General features: G+C 40.7%; 1 pseudogene; it reads left to right on the forward strand.

The window, feature by feature from the left end:
* The first annotated feature begins 1587 nt into the window (after window positions 1-1587).
* On the forward strand, window positions 1588-9620 carry LOC109475334 (annotated as a pseudogene).
* Window positions 9621-12919: the final 3299 nt, after the last annotated feature.

The raw sequence follows: 12919 nt of genomic DNA on the forward strand, positions 1-12919 counted from the left end.
GACTGTTTGCACCGCTCATAGTTTCATTAGAAAGTCACTTGTACTTCCAACCAACACCGCCAGGAGGCACAACTTATACCACTTCATCCGTCTCAAAATCTATCCACTTTTTGCAGCGTAACGACGTGGATATTTTAATCCCTAAATGTCATTATGAACCCCGCATGCATTACTGGAATAGACTTGGTTGTTCCGTATGCCGGAGTTTGGACCCCCATTTGGTGTTGGAACGTTCCACGATAACGCAAATATTAGGCCACACCACGTAAATTTTATGGATGACGTCCGCGCGCGCATTGATTTTGGCCTGTTCCTAGAAAAAAAAAAACAAGAAATTCCGCTTCCTGTAACTATGACCAAAGAGTCATGACAGTGCCGCAAATCGTTAGATAGACGTGAAACCCGTAACGCGAAATGGCTAAAGAGCACATGCTTTGTTTCTGCAGGCCTGCAAAAATGTGATGAAAGAAACAGGACAGGACGACAGGACTTCTTGCTTGTTAATCTGTGTCACCTCATTCAATTTGTGTCCTAACATTTGTCGTCTCTTAGTATATTTCTAATCTAGACATCTTGTTTTTAAGGGGCCTTCTTTTTTTTTTCGCCCTCTCGCATTAGATATAACTTAGGGTCTCCAAAGGACGTCATCCATAAAATTTACGTGGTGTGGCCTTAAGTACAAACCTGCCGTGACTCTCGTGTGCTGTCAAACTGCAGTGCTGAACGCTACAGCTTAAATCACATATTTTGCCATTTCAAGATCTAACCTTATTTTTGACGGGTTTAGGGTCAGATGTACAGTAACAAAATACGTGCGTCAACACGTAGAACAGTTGCCGGACTTAGGACCCCTCCTGTTACCCATGTGTCCATTTGCTAAGTACACAGGAATGACCAATCACAAGTCGCAGCGAGAAAACATTAACATATTCTGATATGTATGCTCTAGGGTCAACTCGGTTGTCTCATATTGTTAAAATACAAACGTAACGTCCACAGGAAGGTTTATGTATTAGAATTGAGCCGACACAATATTTTTGTTGGACGATTTCTTTGATTTCTGACTAAGAGAACTCAGGATCATTCCTCCCGGCGTTCGAATTTTCTTGTTTACACCCGGTTGCCATGGACACGGGTTCGACACAGATGACACAGTTCCAGTCCGTGAACTAGGTAGGAAATTTTCTTCTCTCCTGTTTGAAACGAAGAAAAAGGTACAAAAACTCAGAAAAGACCACAAATCTTCATCTAATTCTATGTATAGATGTTGAGTATACCCTTTGAATGAAGTCAGAGCTCAAAAATGGGCCAGTTTTTGGCTAAACTAAGCACAAACAACCGCTGACCAAGTTCGTCTAGGTTTCCAAGGTCAACAAAGTTTGTAAGGACACGCTGACTCAGAAAAAGAGAAACAATTTACTTCTATTTGTTGTTGAGAATATATCTGTAAGCATATAAACGCACTGTTTGCTTCGGATGAAACCATGAAACTCCGTTTCTTTTGATGACTGTGGTATAGGTCTGGCGTTCTGAAGTTGCGACTTTGTTTACTGAACTTACGAGGTCAATCGTCAAAACGACGGGAAAATGTCGACTGAGCCACCAAAGCAAGAAGTGAGAGGCGTCCAGCGGAAAATAAAGGTAAGTTGTTTATCTTTTTCTTAAAAACTTTAACTCAAGAAATTCTAAGCGGGACCAGTTGGATACCGACTTTGTATGGTCTTCCGTGCGTCGTATCATTTCTTCATCTTCATATTTTCTCTGCTGTTCTTATTCTCTCTACTAAGTTACGTTTCAAATATTTCAGTTAAGGTGACCAAACTACACCGTCTCTCATATAATTCCATCCTTCGCCTTTATTTCTGCCATAATCAACATGTTTATCCGTTGGTTTTGCTATTCTTTTGCTTGCTTTGTTCTGTTGTGTTGTGTTTGTGTTGTTTTATTCACATTCCAGCATGTTCCCTTTCCTACTCTCAGCAGAGTCAGGGAGGAGACCCAGCTAACTCCGATAGCCAGTAAGAAACTGTTTAGTCAGCTTTAACTTAAATACGGATCCTGAATGAATGTCTAACTCGCTCAGCAGTTCAACCAATGATAGCATGGCAATTAGAGATTAGACCAATGAGAGAGCAGCTGGTTAGCTAATAAGAAACTGTTTAGTCAGGTTTACTTTGTATTACTACTGTACTGTACACCAGAATTGTTTCAATTGCAAAATCCCATTTTCCTATTGAGAAATAAAACCACTGCAAAAGGAAATGAATTTACAGTACTGTATATGCTAGGGATGGGTACCGGTTTGGCTGAACCTGGCCCAACTGGGAGTAACATCCAAAATACTGAGTAAAAAAAAAATGTAGATTATGATCCAGTGCTTGTGTATCTCTCTCTCCAAAATATGATTTACAATGTACAATAGTACTACCTTATTTTTACTGTAATACCATAATCAGGTTCAGGTTCAGACCTGATCCTCTGGATTTGGACCTGAACTTGAACCTGATTAAGCTGAACTATAAGTACCCACTGCTAGTATTTACTAAGGTAGAGACAACACATGTTTCAGGAATGTTGCAGTGATATTACATCACTGTAAATGTCTTTATCTGCTTTCCCCTTTCAGTGTGAGGAGGGATGCCACTACACTCCAGGAGACCCTGCTGGCTATGCACAAGTAAGTACATGTAGAAACAACTAGAGTTCCATGAACTTATACCTTCACCAAATGATATCAACCTGACAACTGACACAAGTAAGTACATGTAGAAACAACTAGAGTTCCATGAACTTACACCTTCGCCAAATGATATCAACCTGACAACTGACTATTAAGGCACTGCAACTGAAACAATGTAAAATTAATGCCAGAGTATCCTGTTTGTACATTTCTGTTATAACTTGAACCAATTAAAACAATTTCATTCAAACAGTTACTACTGGCAAGGCCCCAGTGATTTTGGAGATACTCATATCATGATGTTAACGTCACATAATGCTACATGTATGTATGTCAAGTCCTCACTACTTGTTGTTTTGTTCCAGATTGTTTCTCGAGAAGAAAGAAGACACCTCCCTACCCATCAGGTAAGAGTGGTGTTCGAAGATACCTGACCAGTCCTCACAACCAAAAAATATCCTCTAGCTTGTGAAAAAATATGGTCCCATACAGAACAATATAGTCATAAGGCTATCTGAATTTTTTCTGAATCGAAAAAAAACAACTTCAGAGGTCAGATGTAAAATTCAGAATACAGTTGTATGTAGCAATCCGAAATGCTCTTATAACAGTGGCGGGAAGTCCTTGCCTTCCAAGTTGTCAATGTTTTCATGTAGAAAAATGTACCTGTCCTTGGTGCTGAATGGGTATCTGCTTGAACATATGTATGTGACTGTGTGCTTGTGTTTGTGTGTTTGTATATGTGTGCCTGTGTATGTGTGAGCATGACTTGTGTGTGCATGTGTGTGTGTGTGTGTGTGTGTTTGCATGTGTGTGTGTGTGTCTGTGTGTGTGTGTTGCATGCATGTGTGTGTTTGCATGTGTGTGTGTGTGTGTCTGTGTTGTGTGTCTGTCTGTGTTGCGTGTGTGTGTTTGCATGCATGTGTGTGTTTGCATGTGTGTTTGTGTGTGCATGTCTGAGAAGAGAGGAGAACTATTTCTAGTGTTCTTTGATTTATGCAAAAAAGCTAATCCTCCCTAATTTTCAGGGAGTTTGGCAAACTTCTACAGGTGGCTCAAGAGTAAGTTTACAGATCACCCTCTTTTCAACATTCTTTTAGTCAGAAAATGTCTAATGTCTTACTGTCTTTTTAAACTAATGTATAGAAGACCTTAAGTTCCTGCTTTGCCAACAAATGGTGGTGACTACAGGTCAAAATCTCAAACATGAAGCATGGTTTTCATTAAAACTACATTTACAAGGTTATTAACATAAATGAGTTCAAAATGAAGTTTCTGTGTTTTCTCCCAAAACAGGCAAGTTGATGTCTCTGAAGATGATTTAGTCAGATCATCTTTCCGTTATGCGGAATTGGAGATGCTCCTTGCTGATGAGAAGCTGTAAGTATTTTAGTCTTGCCTCAGCTTGACACAGCTTAATTCCTATTATTTTTATTTCACTCCATACCATGGTATGGATGAAATATATTGATTTTCCTCAGATTTCCTCTTCTCCTATGGGGAGAATGGGGTATGGGGTATGGGTATGGGGATACAGTGGGCAAAAATTGTGTCTGAAAAGCACTATATGAGGGTCCTGAGAACAATTGTTACTACGAAGCACTATGGGTATTGGACACTACATGGGGGTATTGAAACACTTGATAATGGAGATAACTACATTGAAAAGGTTGATATTGAACAGTCCAATGGGAAAATGCTGTATTTGCTTCACTCACAATCAGCAATATAGGGAAAAATACAAAAATAATAAAGAAAAATTAACCTCCAGTAACTGAATTGTCAGGAAAATATTTTACATTTTAGTTTTATGGATTTGAAAACTTTGACAAAAGTGTAATCAAAACAGTTTATTTCAATGCATATAATTTTTCTTTAATATCATAGGCAAGCAGATGATGCAAATGCCCAGCATGAGAGGTAATTATAACATTTAATTTGAAATACAATGTTACAGTTACCACCATTGATGTAAGGGCACCCAATGGAATTTCACGGTGGCAAAACAGAAATATTCTGAATGAGGAAATCTGATTAACATTTACTGCACATTTTCATCACCACTTGGAGCGTTTGAAACAGCCCAAAAACAAGCTACGTGAGAAGTCCCTTTATTTTGGGGTACCACCAATAAAAATCAAGAACCAGGCTAAAAAAATTTAAGCAATTGTTTTCCACAGCACATTTGTGCCTCACAGATATCAGTATGCCATGGGATAGGGTTGGTTCAAGTTATTACATTAAAAATATGACCAAGAAATTGACTGAAAATCCAGTTTTACTGCCCTGAAATTGCTTTGGGTGCCTTTAACATACATTTGTAGAAATATGTGTTAGTTCAGTTCCAGACATTGATTTTCACCTGGAAATGTAAATTGTGAATTTGTCAATGATTAATTGTAGTCCATCAACTAGATCACCATTGGAATAACTGCAGAGCATGACTTAACTTGCAACTCACAATAGTTTTTGTCAGAATTGAGAAAAACATCACCATCTTTCACAACTTTTACATTTTTCAAACATTTAAAGGCATCCAATGCCATTTCAGGGAGCAAAACTGGAAATGTTCTGATTAAGGCAATCTTTGTGATATTGACACATAGTGTCCCACATTAGCACATTTGAGTCAGAATTTCATACTTTGGGCTTTTAAAACCACAGAAACAAGCCCCAAGATGAGTCCTTTATTTTCTGGGTGGTACCCTAAAATTCAGCCAAGGGCCCTTCCAGTAACCATTTTCCGTCAGAATTTTGGGAATTTTTGCTCCATGAGGGATACATTGGGATAGTGTGGTTTCAACTCAGTATGTAGATAAGAATATTGGCTTTGAAAAATTGGGATTCCAGGCACTAAAAACTGCATTGGATGCCTTTAAGTCCAGCTCTGTAACAAATAGCACATTACGCCCTTGGTGTAAAACATATTACCTTGTGTAATGCTGTGAATTTTCACATCATTAAAAACCTTGTGAATTTGCCCAAATACAGGGAGCTCTCTGAGTCTCATGCAGACCTGGAAATGTGAGTACTACTGTACAGTAACTGGAACTGTTATTGTTTGAGATCCAACAGTGTATTTAATACCTGTGCATGTCTGCAGGACCAGATGCCTATGGATTATTGATGGAAGTATTATTTTTTGGTGGTAAATCCAAACAAAGCGATTGATATTCATTTTATCACTTATTCCATAAAATGTCATTGTTTGTCACCTCCATTTTACAGGGCCATTTATGAACTGCAGCAAGAAAAGAACAGGTATGTTACATTCTATCATCGTTTTCAACATCTTTAAAGTCGTGAACAAACAGTTAAGAAAAAGTTTCTTGCTTCTAACTAAAATGAAAAAACGATTTACACTGACTCTTAAAAGTTAACAGTCAAAATGATATAGGTATCAAACATTACAGTGTAGTCTTGTAAGACTAGACTACACTGTAATGTTTGATCCACCCACACTAGCAAGGACCCCTTCTTTGTTGAGAAGTGTGGTAGGATCTTTAACATGCTCATGGTGTGGCTCTCCTCAATCATGGGACCTCTAGCTTTACATGCCATCCGAGAGGATGTCTCGAACCAAAGCTAAGCAGTCCAATTTGGCTACCAATCTGCAATGGCATAGGTAGTAATACCAGTATGTAAAATCTTTGGTTCTGTCCCATGGACTAAGGTACTCACTTTGGATCTGATTACATTCTAATCCTTATTATCTACAACAGGTGTGCCCAGAAGAACCTCCAGATTGAGGATCTGAAGGCACAGGTGGCAGTTCTGAAGACAGGTGGAGCCTGGTGAGTTACTACATCTTCAATGTCTTTTTGGCAACACCTGAAGGGTGGCTCCATAACATCAAATCTTTTCCATCCTTCACCAGCTATGATGAAGGCAGACAGTATATTTTGGTTTGGCTTCATCATAGGTGGTGAGGTCAGGGATCGTTTGCTTTTCAGAGACTCTTGCGTTTCTTATTTCACTTTGAAACATTAGTCACATATATACATGTACCTGTATACCATCTTGCAGAGTTGTCTGAATTGTCAGGCATTTACAATAAAGGCACAAAGAAGTTAATATATGACAATCAGGGACAATCATTGAAATTTAGAATGGGATACAATTGGATAGGTCTCTAAATGACAGCAAGACAAACATGTATCATGACTAGGATACTTAAGTGACCTATGGAAATGTAGAGTTGTGTAGCTTGTTTCTTGTTCTATATTATACTTGGAGGAGGATAGCAAACAGGCAGCAGCAATAGTTGGTTGTGAAAAAAGGACATCATGTGATTGTAACTTAATTAACAGCATTAACAGCTTGATGTAAGAATGAGATTTGACTATAAAATGTTTGAATTATTTCCAGTTTTGGCAGTCGTGAAGAAGCGAGATGTCACATCTCAGCTCTGGAGGCAGAAGAGCTCGCATTTAGGATCGCAGAGCTGGAGGTGTTGTTGGAGGAACAGAGGAAGTGAGTTGACATGATTGTTTTTTTACAATGAATCTTAAAGGGGCATTAGGTTAGCCTGGGTACCATCCCCAGTAGTATATTCGCAAACTCTATAACTGGGTCTGGACTTGCACACATATGTAGCGTCTGGAGTCTGAATATTCGTTCAGATTTTGAACGAGCGCGCTGATTGGTCCTACTCGTCTAAGCCCTTTTTGGGGTATGTACATATTAGGTAAGGGCCGTTCGGACGTCCGAACGGTGACGTTAGCGTCCGTTCGAACGTCCGAACGCCTTATCATCAACATGTCCTACGGCGAACCGAACGCTAAAGCGCACGTGATATAGCCGTAGTCAGTCTTTCCGCGATAAATCATCAACATGGCTGACGCACAAGCCGCTCAGCTCACGGAGGTTGATGTTGACCTCGCAATCACGTCCGTTTTGGACGATTTAGACGGAATATCGTCGCTCACAAAGGAGCAAAAAGATGCATTGAATAATTTCGTTCGTGATGTTTTGGGCGTCCTACCGGTAAAAAAAAAGAACGCACCGAGAAAAGGAACACTCGCGCGAAGATATGTGTTTACAAAACAACAAACATCACTTGAATAATGCAGGCGCGCCATTGGCCATCGCCTCTGAGGCTCAGCCAATCAAATGAAGCCCCGCTGCTCGGGCTAGCTCATTACGTGACGTCATGACCAATCGTTTTATATGTGTGCAAGTCCAGACCCAGTTATAGAGTTTGCGAATATACTACTGGGGATGGTACCCAGGCTAGCATTAGGTTACATTATTGCACCAAAATTTGAAATGTTGTAATTGTTTGTATGACTGTAATTTACTTCCAACGTCAACATATTTGTGCAATTATCTGACATTTATGGTTGGCACTAAAACAGCACAAATCATCTCAGCAAATTTACCTGAGTGTATTTATCTTTTTGAAAGTTTTTGTTAGGCACTTTTGATGTAAACTGTTAACTTTGCTCCCCTCATTTTCTTGAAATCACCTCCCATTCTTACCATATTCCATTGTAATTTAAAAAAAGTATCATTTCATTGCAGTTTTATAGTTTTCCTTACATGCAAAATTATTAACTGATCAAGATATTTATTTTATTTATTATTAATGAGTATACTTATGTCTTTCATTGCATTATTGTTCTCCTACAGTGAAACGAACATGCTGAGAGACCTGCTGAAAAATGTACCACAGACACAGATGTCTGAGGAGGAATCAGCTGATATTGAACAGCAGCGCAACTTCCTGCCAGAATACCTCCTGACCAGCTGTCCATCTCCAAGCAAAGAGGAGGAACCAGCTGATATTGAACAGCAGGGTGACTTCTTGACGCCAGAATACCTGCTGGCCAGCTGTCCATCTCCAAGCAAAGAGGAGGGAAAAGCTGATATTGAACAGGAGGGTGACTTATTCCTGCCAGAATACCTCCTGGCCAGCTGTCCATCTCCAAACAAAGAGGAGCAAACAGCTGTTGTTGAACAGCAGAGTGACTTATTCCTGCCAGAATACCTCCTGGCCAGCTGTCCATCTCCAAGCAAAGAGGAGGAAACAGCTGATATTGAACAGCAGAGTGACTCATTTCTGCCAGAATACCTCCTGGCCAGCTGTCCATCTCCAAGCAAAGAGGAGGAAACAGCTGATATTGAACAGCAGAGTGACTTATTCCTGCCAGAATACTTGCTGGCCAGCTGTCCATCTCCAAACAAAGAGGAGCAAACACCTGAAATTGAACAGCATGACGATTCTTTCCTGCCAGAATACCTCCTGGCCAACTGTGCATCTCCAAACAAAGAGAAGCAAATAGCTGATATTGAACAGCAGGGTATTACTCTGCCAGTATGCAAGCCACATGAAGATTGTCTTGAGGACCATTCAGACATTGCTCCCTTCTTGGAAGAGTTGCTCATCAACTCCCGCTCCCCCCTGCGGGCAGATTCAGTGTCTGCGCTAGACCAGGAGTCTCAGGACATCTTGCGTCTATCAGAGCTGCTGAGTTCTGCTGCCAGCCTGGAATCCTCATGCGATGGAAGCCAGTTACACCTCCCTGACCCAAAGATGGCAAATCCACAAGCTTCTGTGAAGGAGGAGACCCAGGCACCAGAGGGGGTGAAGTGCGGTGGACTCCTTCAGTCCATACTTGAAGAGGCACAAAGTATTTTGTCCCTGAGTGCATCATCAGCGGTCACACCTGGCAATGACAACACAGAGCCCATCAAGGTTCAGCGTGGTCAGGTTGTGAAGACGCCGCTTCCCACAGGGCAGACCTACTGGACAACCGTGGAGCCTCTCCAGGGTTCCTGTTGTTACACCACCACGTACATCAGCAGTAACAAGGACATAACAGTCTACCAGCAGCTGTGAACAGGACATTTCTTATCCTTCAACCTCTTTGTAATGAAGTGTCCATTGAAAGTGAAGACATATAAGCTGTCAAATGATTCTAAATGTATATTACAATGTTTTTTTTTCAGAAGGAATGTATGAAGTATTATCTTGTAAAGAAATTCTGCAAAGGCAAAGGCTTCTTAACAATTTGCTGTAAATGTTCGCGATGGCATTGTTTTCACCGTTTTCGGGCTGGCCTCTAACTACCCCCGCAAATATGAGGTTGGCATTTCTATTTTGCTTCAGACTTGTTTCAACCCAAAAGTTCAAACACTGCAAAAATCTTTTCTCTCAAGCTGTGAAATAATAAAAAAGACAAAGTAAACGAGTTTACAGTATTAGAAGAGAACAAGCAATTCTAGCTCTCTCTCCTTGTGTCATAATGCAGGAAAAATATAGCGTATTGTATATTCATGTACATGTATAAATGTGTCGGTCCGATCCTATTTGTAAGTAGAAATCTGACACTGACTGAATGCAGAAATATATATTTTTATGAACGATTTTATCAGACATTTTCAAATGAGAGGTACAGTTTATTTTTATGTAAAGCAATTCCCATGTGATACTGCATGTCACAAACAATGGCTTTATGAGGGCGGCACAATACATGTCTTCTGACTTGCGTACAAGACTCTGCAGTATTCCTTCTATCATGACTGATACAATACTATTCTGACCAGTTTTTATATCATAACTAATATCAAATATTAGTGTTTGTCAAAGTAAAAAGCAAGTCTGTTGTCTTCTTGAATTGGCAATTTGAAAGAATGAAGAATCACTTTTCGATTGAGTGTTTCATTTAACTGCTTTCTATATAATTATTGAACAATTTTAACTGCTTTCTATATAACTTATTGAACAATTTAACTGCTTTCTATATAATTATTGAACAATTTTAACTGCTTTCCATATAATTATTGAACAATTTTAACTGCTTTCTATATAACTTATTGAACAATTTAACTGCTTTCTATATAACTTATTGAACAATTTTGAGGAGATACGTTATCCATGAAAGCGGCACAATGTCAGGGTCTATAAGTTTCTTCAATCATCTGCTTCATCCTTGTGAACTGAACGTAGTAGTAGGCGGTCTTTCTGTGATCACCAAGCAAACTGCAGACGACGCACAAGCTTTCGAATGACGAGACGATATCCGGATGCGCAATGCATATGCCCTCACCATAGATGCTCCGCCTCATGAGAAGTGCCTGTTCATGATAGCTGAGGGACTTTCTGTAATCACCAAGAGCACCCCATGCGGCACCCAAGTTGTTGAGTGACGAGGCGATGCCATGATGTGCGATGCACCATAGACACTCCGAATCATCCGTATATAGTGCCTGTTCATGATATCTAACAGCCTTTCTATGATTACCAAGGTTATACCAGGTGTTACCCAAGTTGTTAAGTGACCCGGCAATGACCTCAACATAGATACTCCGCCACATCTGTAGTGCCTGTTCATGATCTAACAGTCTTTCTGTGATCACCAAGGTTACCCCAGGCGTTACCCAAGCTGTTAGGTGACGAGGCGATGTCACGATGTGGGTACTCTGCAACATGGGTACTCTGCTTCATCTTTAGTGCCTGTTCATGATAACTAATAGCCTATTTAGCTTGTTCATGACGGGAGGACCTCAGCTGAAAACGCCGATCTTTTTATGTCTCCTAACGTCATCACTAGCAACAGGTGAGATTGTTGGTCGGGCCCGCCACAGCTGCAGGTGGCGCCGGCGGCCCGACTTTATGCGCTTGGCCGACGCACCTGGGCGAGAGGTGTGTCTTAAGCCTATAGGCTTATCGCTCTTTATTTCCTCTCTTTCGTTATATCAATTTCACTTTCAAAAGGGACTGGCGTAATACATTTCCAATGGAGAGAGTCCCTTTTGAGGGTTTTTGTTCCCTTACGGGCGCAAATCACCTCATGGCCCGGCGGTTGTCCCTCCGAGAGAAACTTCCCGCCTACATGCGTCGGCTAAGCGCCAAAAATTTGGGCCACGGCGCTTCCAACTCGCCGCAATTGGGGACCGTCCCGTCCGGAGATGCCAGGCCCTGGTGACGTCATCACCAGCAACAGGTGAGATTGTTGGTCGGGCCCGCCACAGCTACAGGTGGCGTCGGCGGCCCGACTTTATGCGCTTGGCCGACGCACCTAGGCGAGAGGTATGTCCTAAGCCTATAGGCTTATCGCTCTTTATTTCCTCTCTTTCGTTATATCAATTTCACTTTCAAAAGGGACTGGCGTAATACATTTCCAATGGAGAGAGTCCCTTTTGAGGGTTTTTGTTCCCTTACGGGCGCAAATCACCTCATGGCCCGGCGGTTGTCCCTCCGAGAGAAACTTCCCGCCTACATGCGTCGGCTAAGCGCCAAAAACTTGGGCCACGGCGCTTCCAACTCGCCGCAATTGGGGACCGTCCCGTCCGGAGATGCCAGGCCCTGGTGACGTCATCACTAGCAACAGGTGAGATTGTTGGTCGGGCCCGCCACAGCTACAGGTGGCGTCGGCGGCCCGACTTTATGCGCTTGGCCGACGCAGCTAGGCGAGAGGTGTGTCCTAAGCCTATAGGCTTATCGCTCTTTATTTCCTCTCTTTCGTTATATTTCAAATCAAATCAAATCAAACTTTATTGCACGACAATTGTAGCAGGTACAATGTATGGCAACTTTTGCACATGAACGACATACTAAGTCGGTATCCACATTATTACTTATATCTATCTAACACTTATAAGTTATGTTTTTCAAAACTTGTCTAATACTACACTATCTTAAAAGAAAAAGAAAAAAGTGATATACATTGTAATAAACATGGAACAATGCTTACATGAAAATGTACAGGAGATCTCTAAAACTACAGACTAATTACTAGGCTATTTTGTGTATCTGATTCAGTATGGTGTAGGATATGGAATACATGATACATGTAATAGGGATCAGTTGTTTGGGTCGGATATAACATGATTTCTTTTGGATAAAGCATTAAATATATATTGGCCTATGTATAGAGATATTGCATCGGGACATGACATGAATAAGGTAAAAGTATCTGAGATTGTTTGAGGTAATGTTATATTTGTATAGTTGCTAATCGCGTTCATAAGTGTTTTTCTTTCTTCAGTGTAGGTAGGACATGTTAACATAAAATGTTCTTCATTTTCTATGGTATGTTTGCAAGTAGGACAGCGCCTGTGAGTGGCTGGTACATTATTATGACGACCTTTTTCTATTTCTAAACAGTGTGCACTGATTCGCATTTTGGTAATGTTGGTGACGAAAGATTTATTTTGGATGGACGAAAGGTACTTCTCAAAAACGAAGTCAGATTTGAATGTAGAATAGGTTTGCAGTTTGCTGTAATTTCTGAT

The sequence above is a fragment of the Branchiostoma belcheri genome, unplaced genomic scaffold, assembly GCF_001625305.1.
Source record: "Branchiostoma belcheri isolate BF01 breed outbred unplaced genomic scaffold, Haploidv18h27 scaffold332, whole genome shotgun sequence".
NCBI classification, from domain to species: domain Eukaryota; kingdom Metazoa; phylum Chordata; class Leptocardii; order Amphioxiformes; family Branchiostomatidae; genus Branchiostoma; species Branchiostoma belcheri.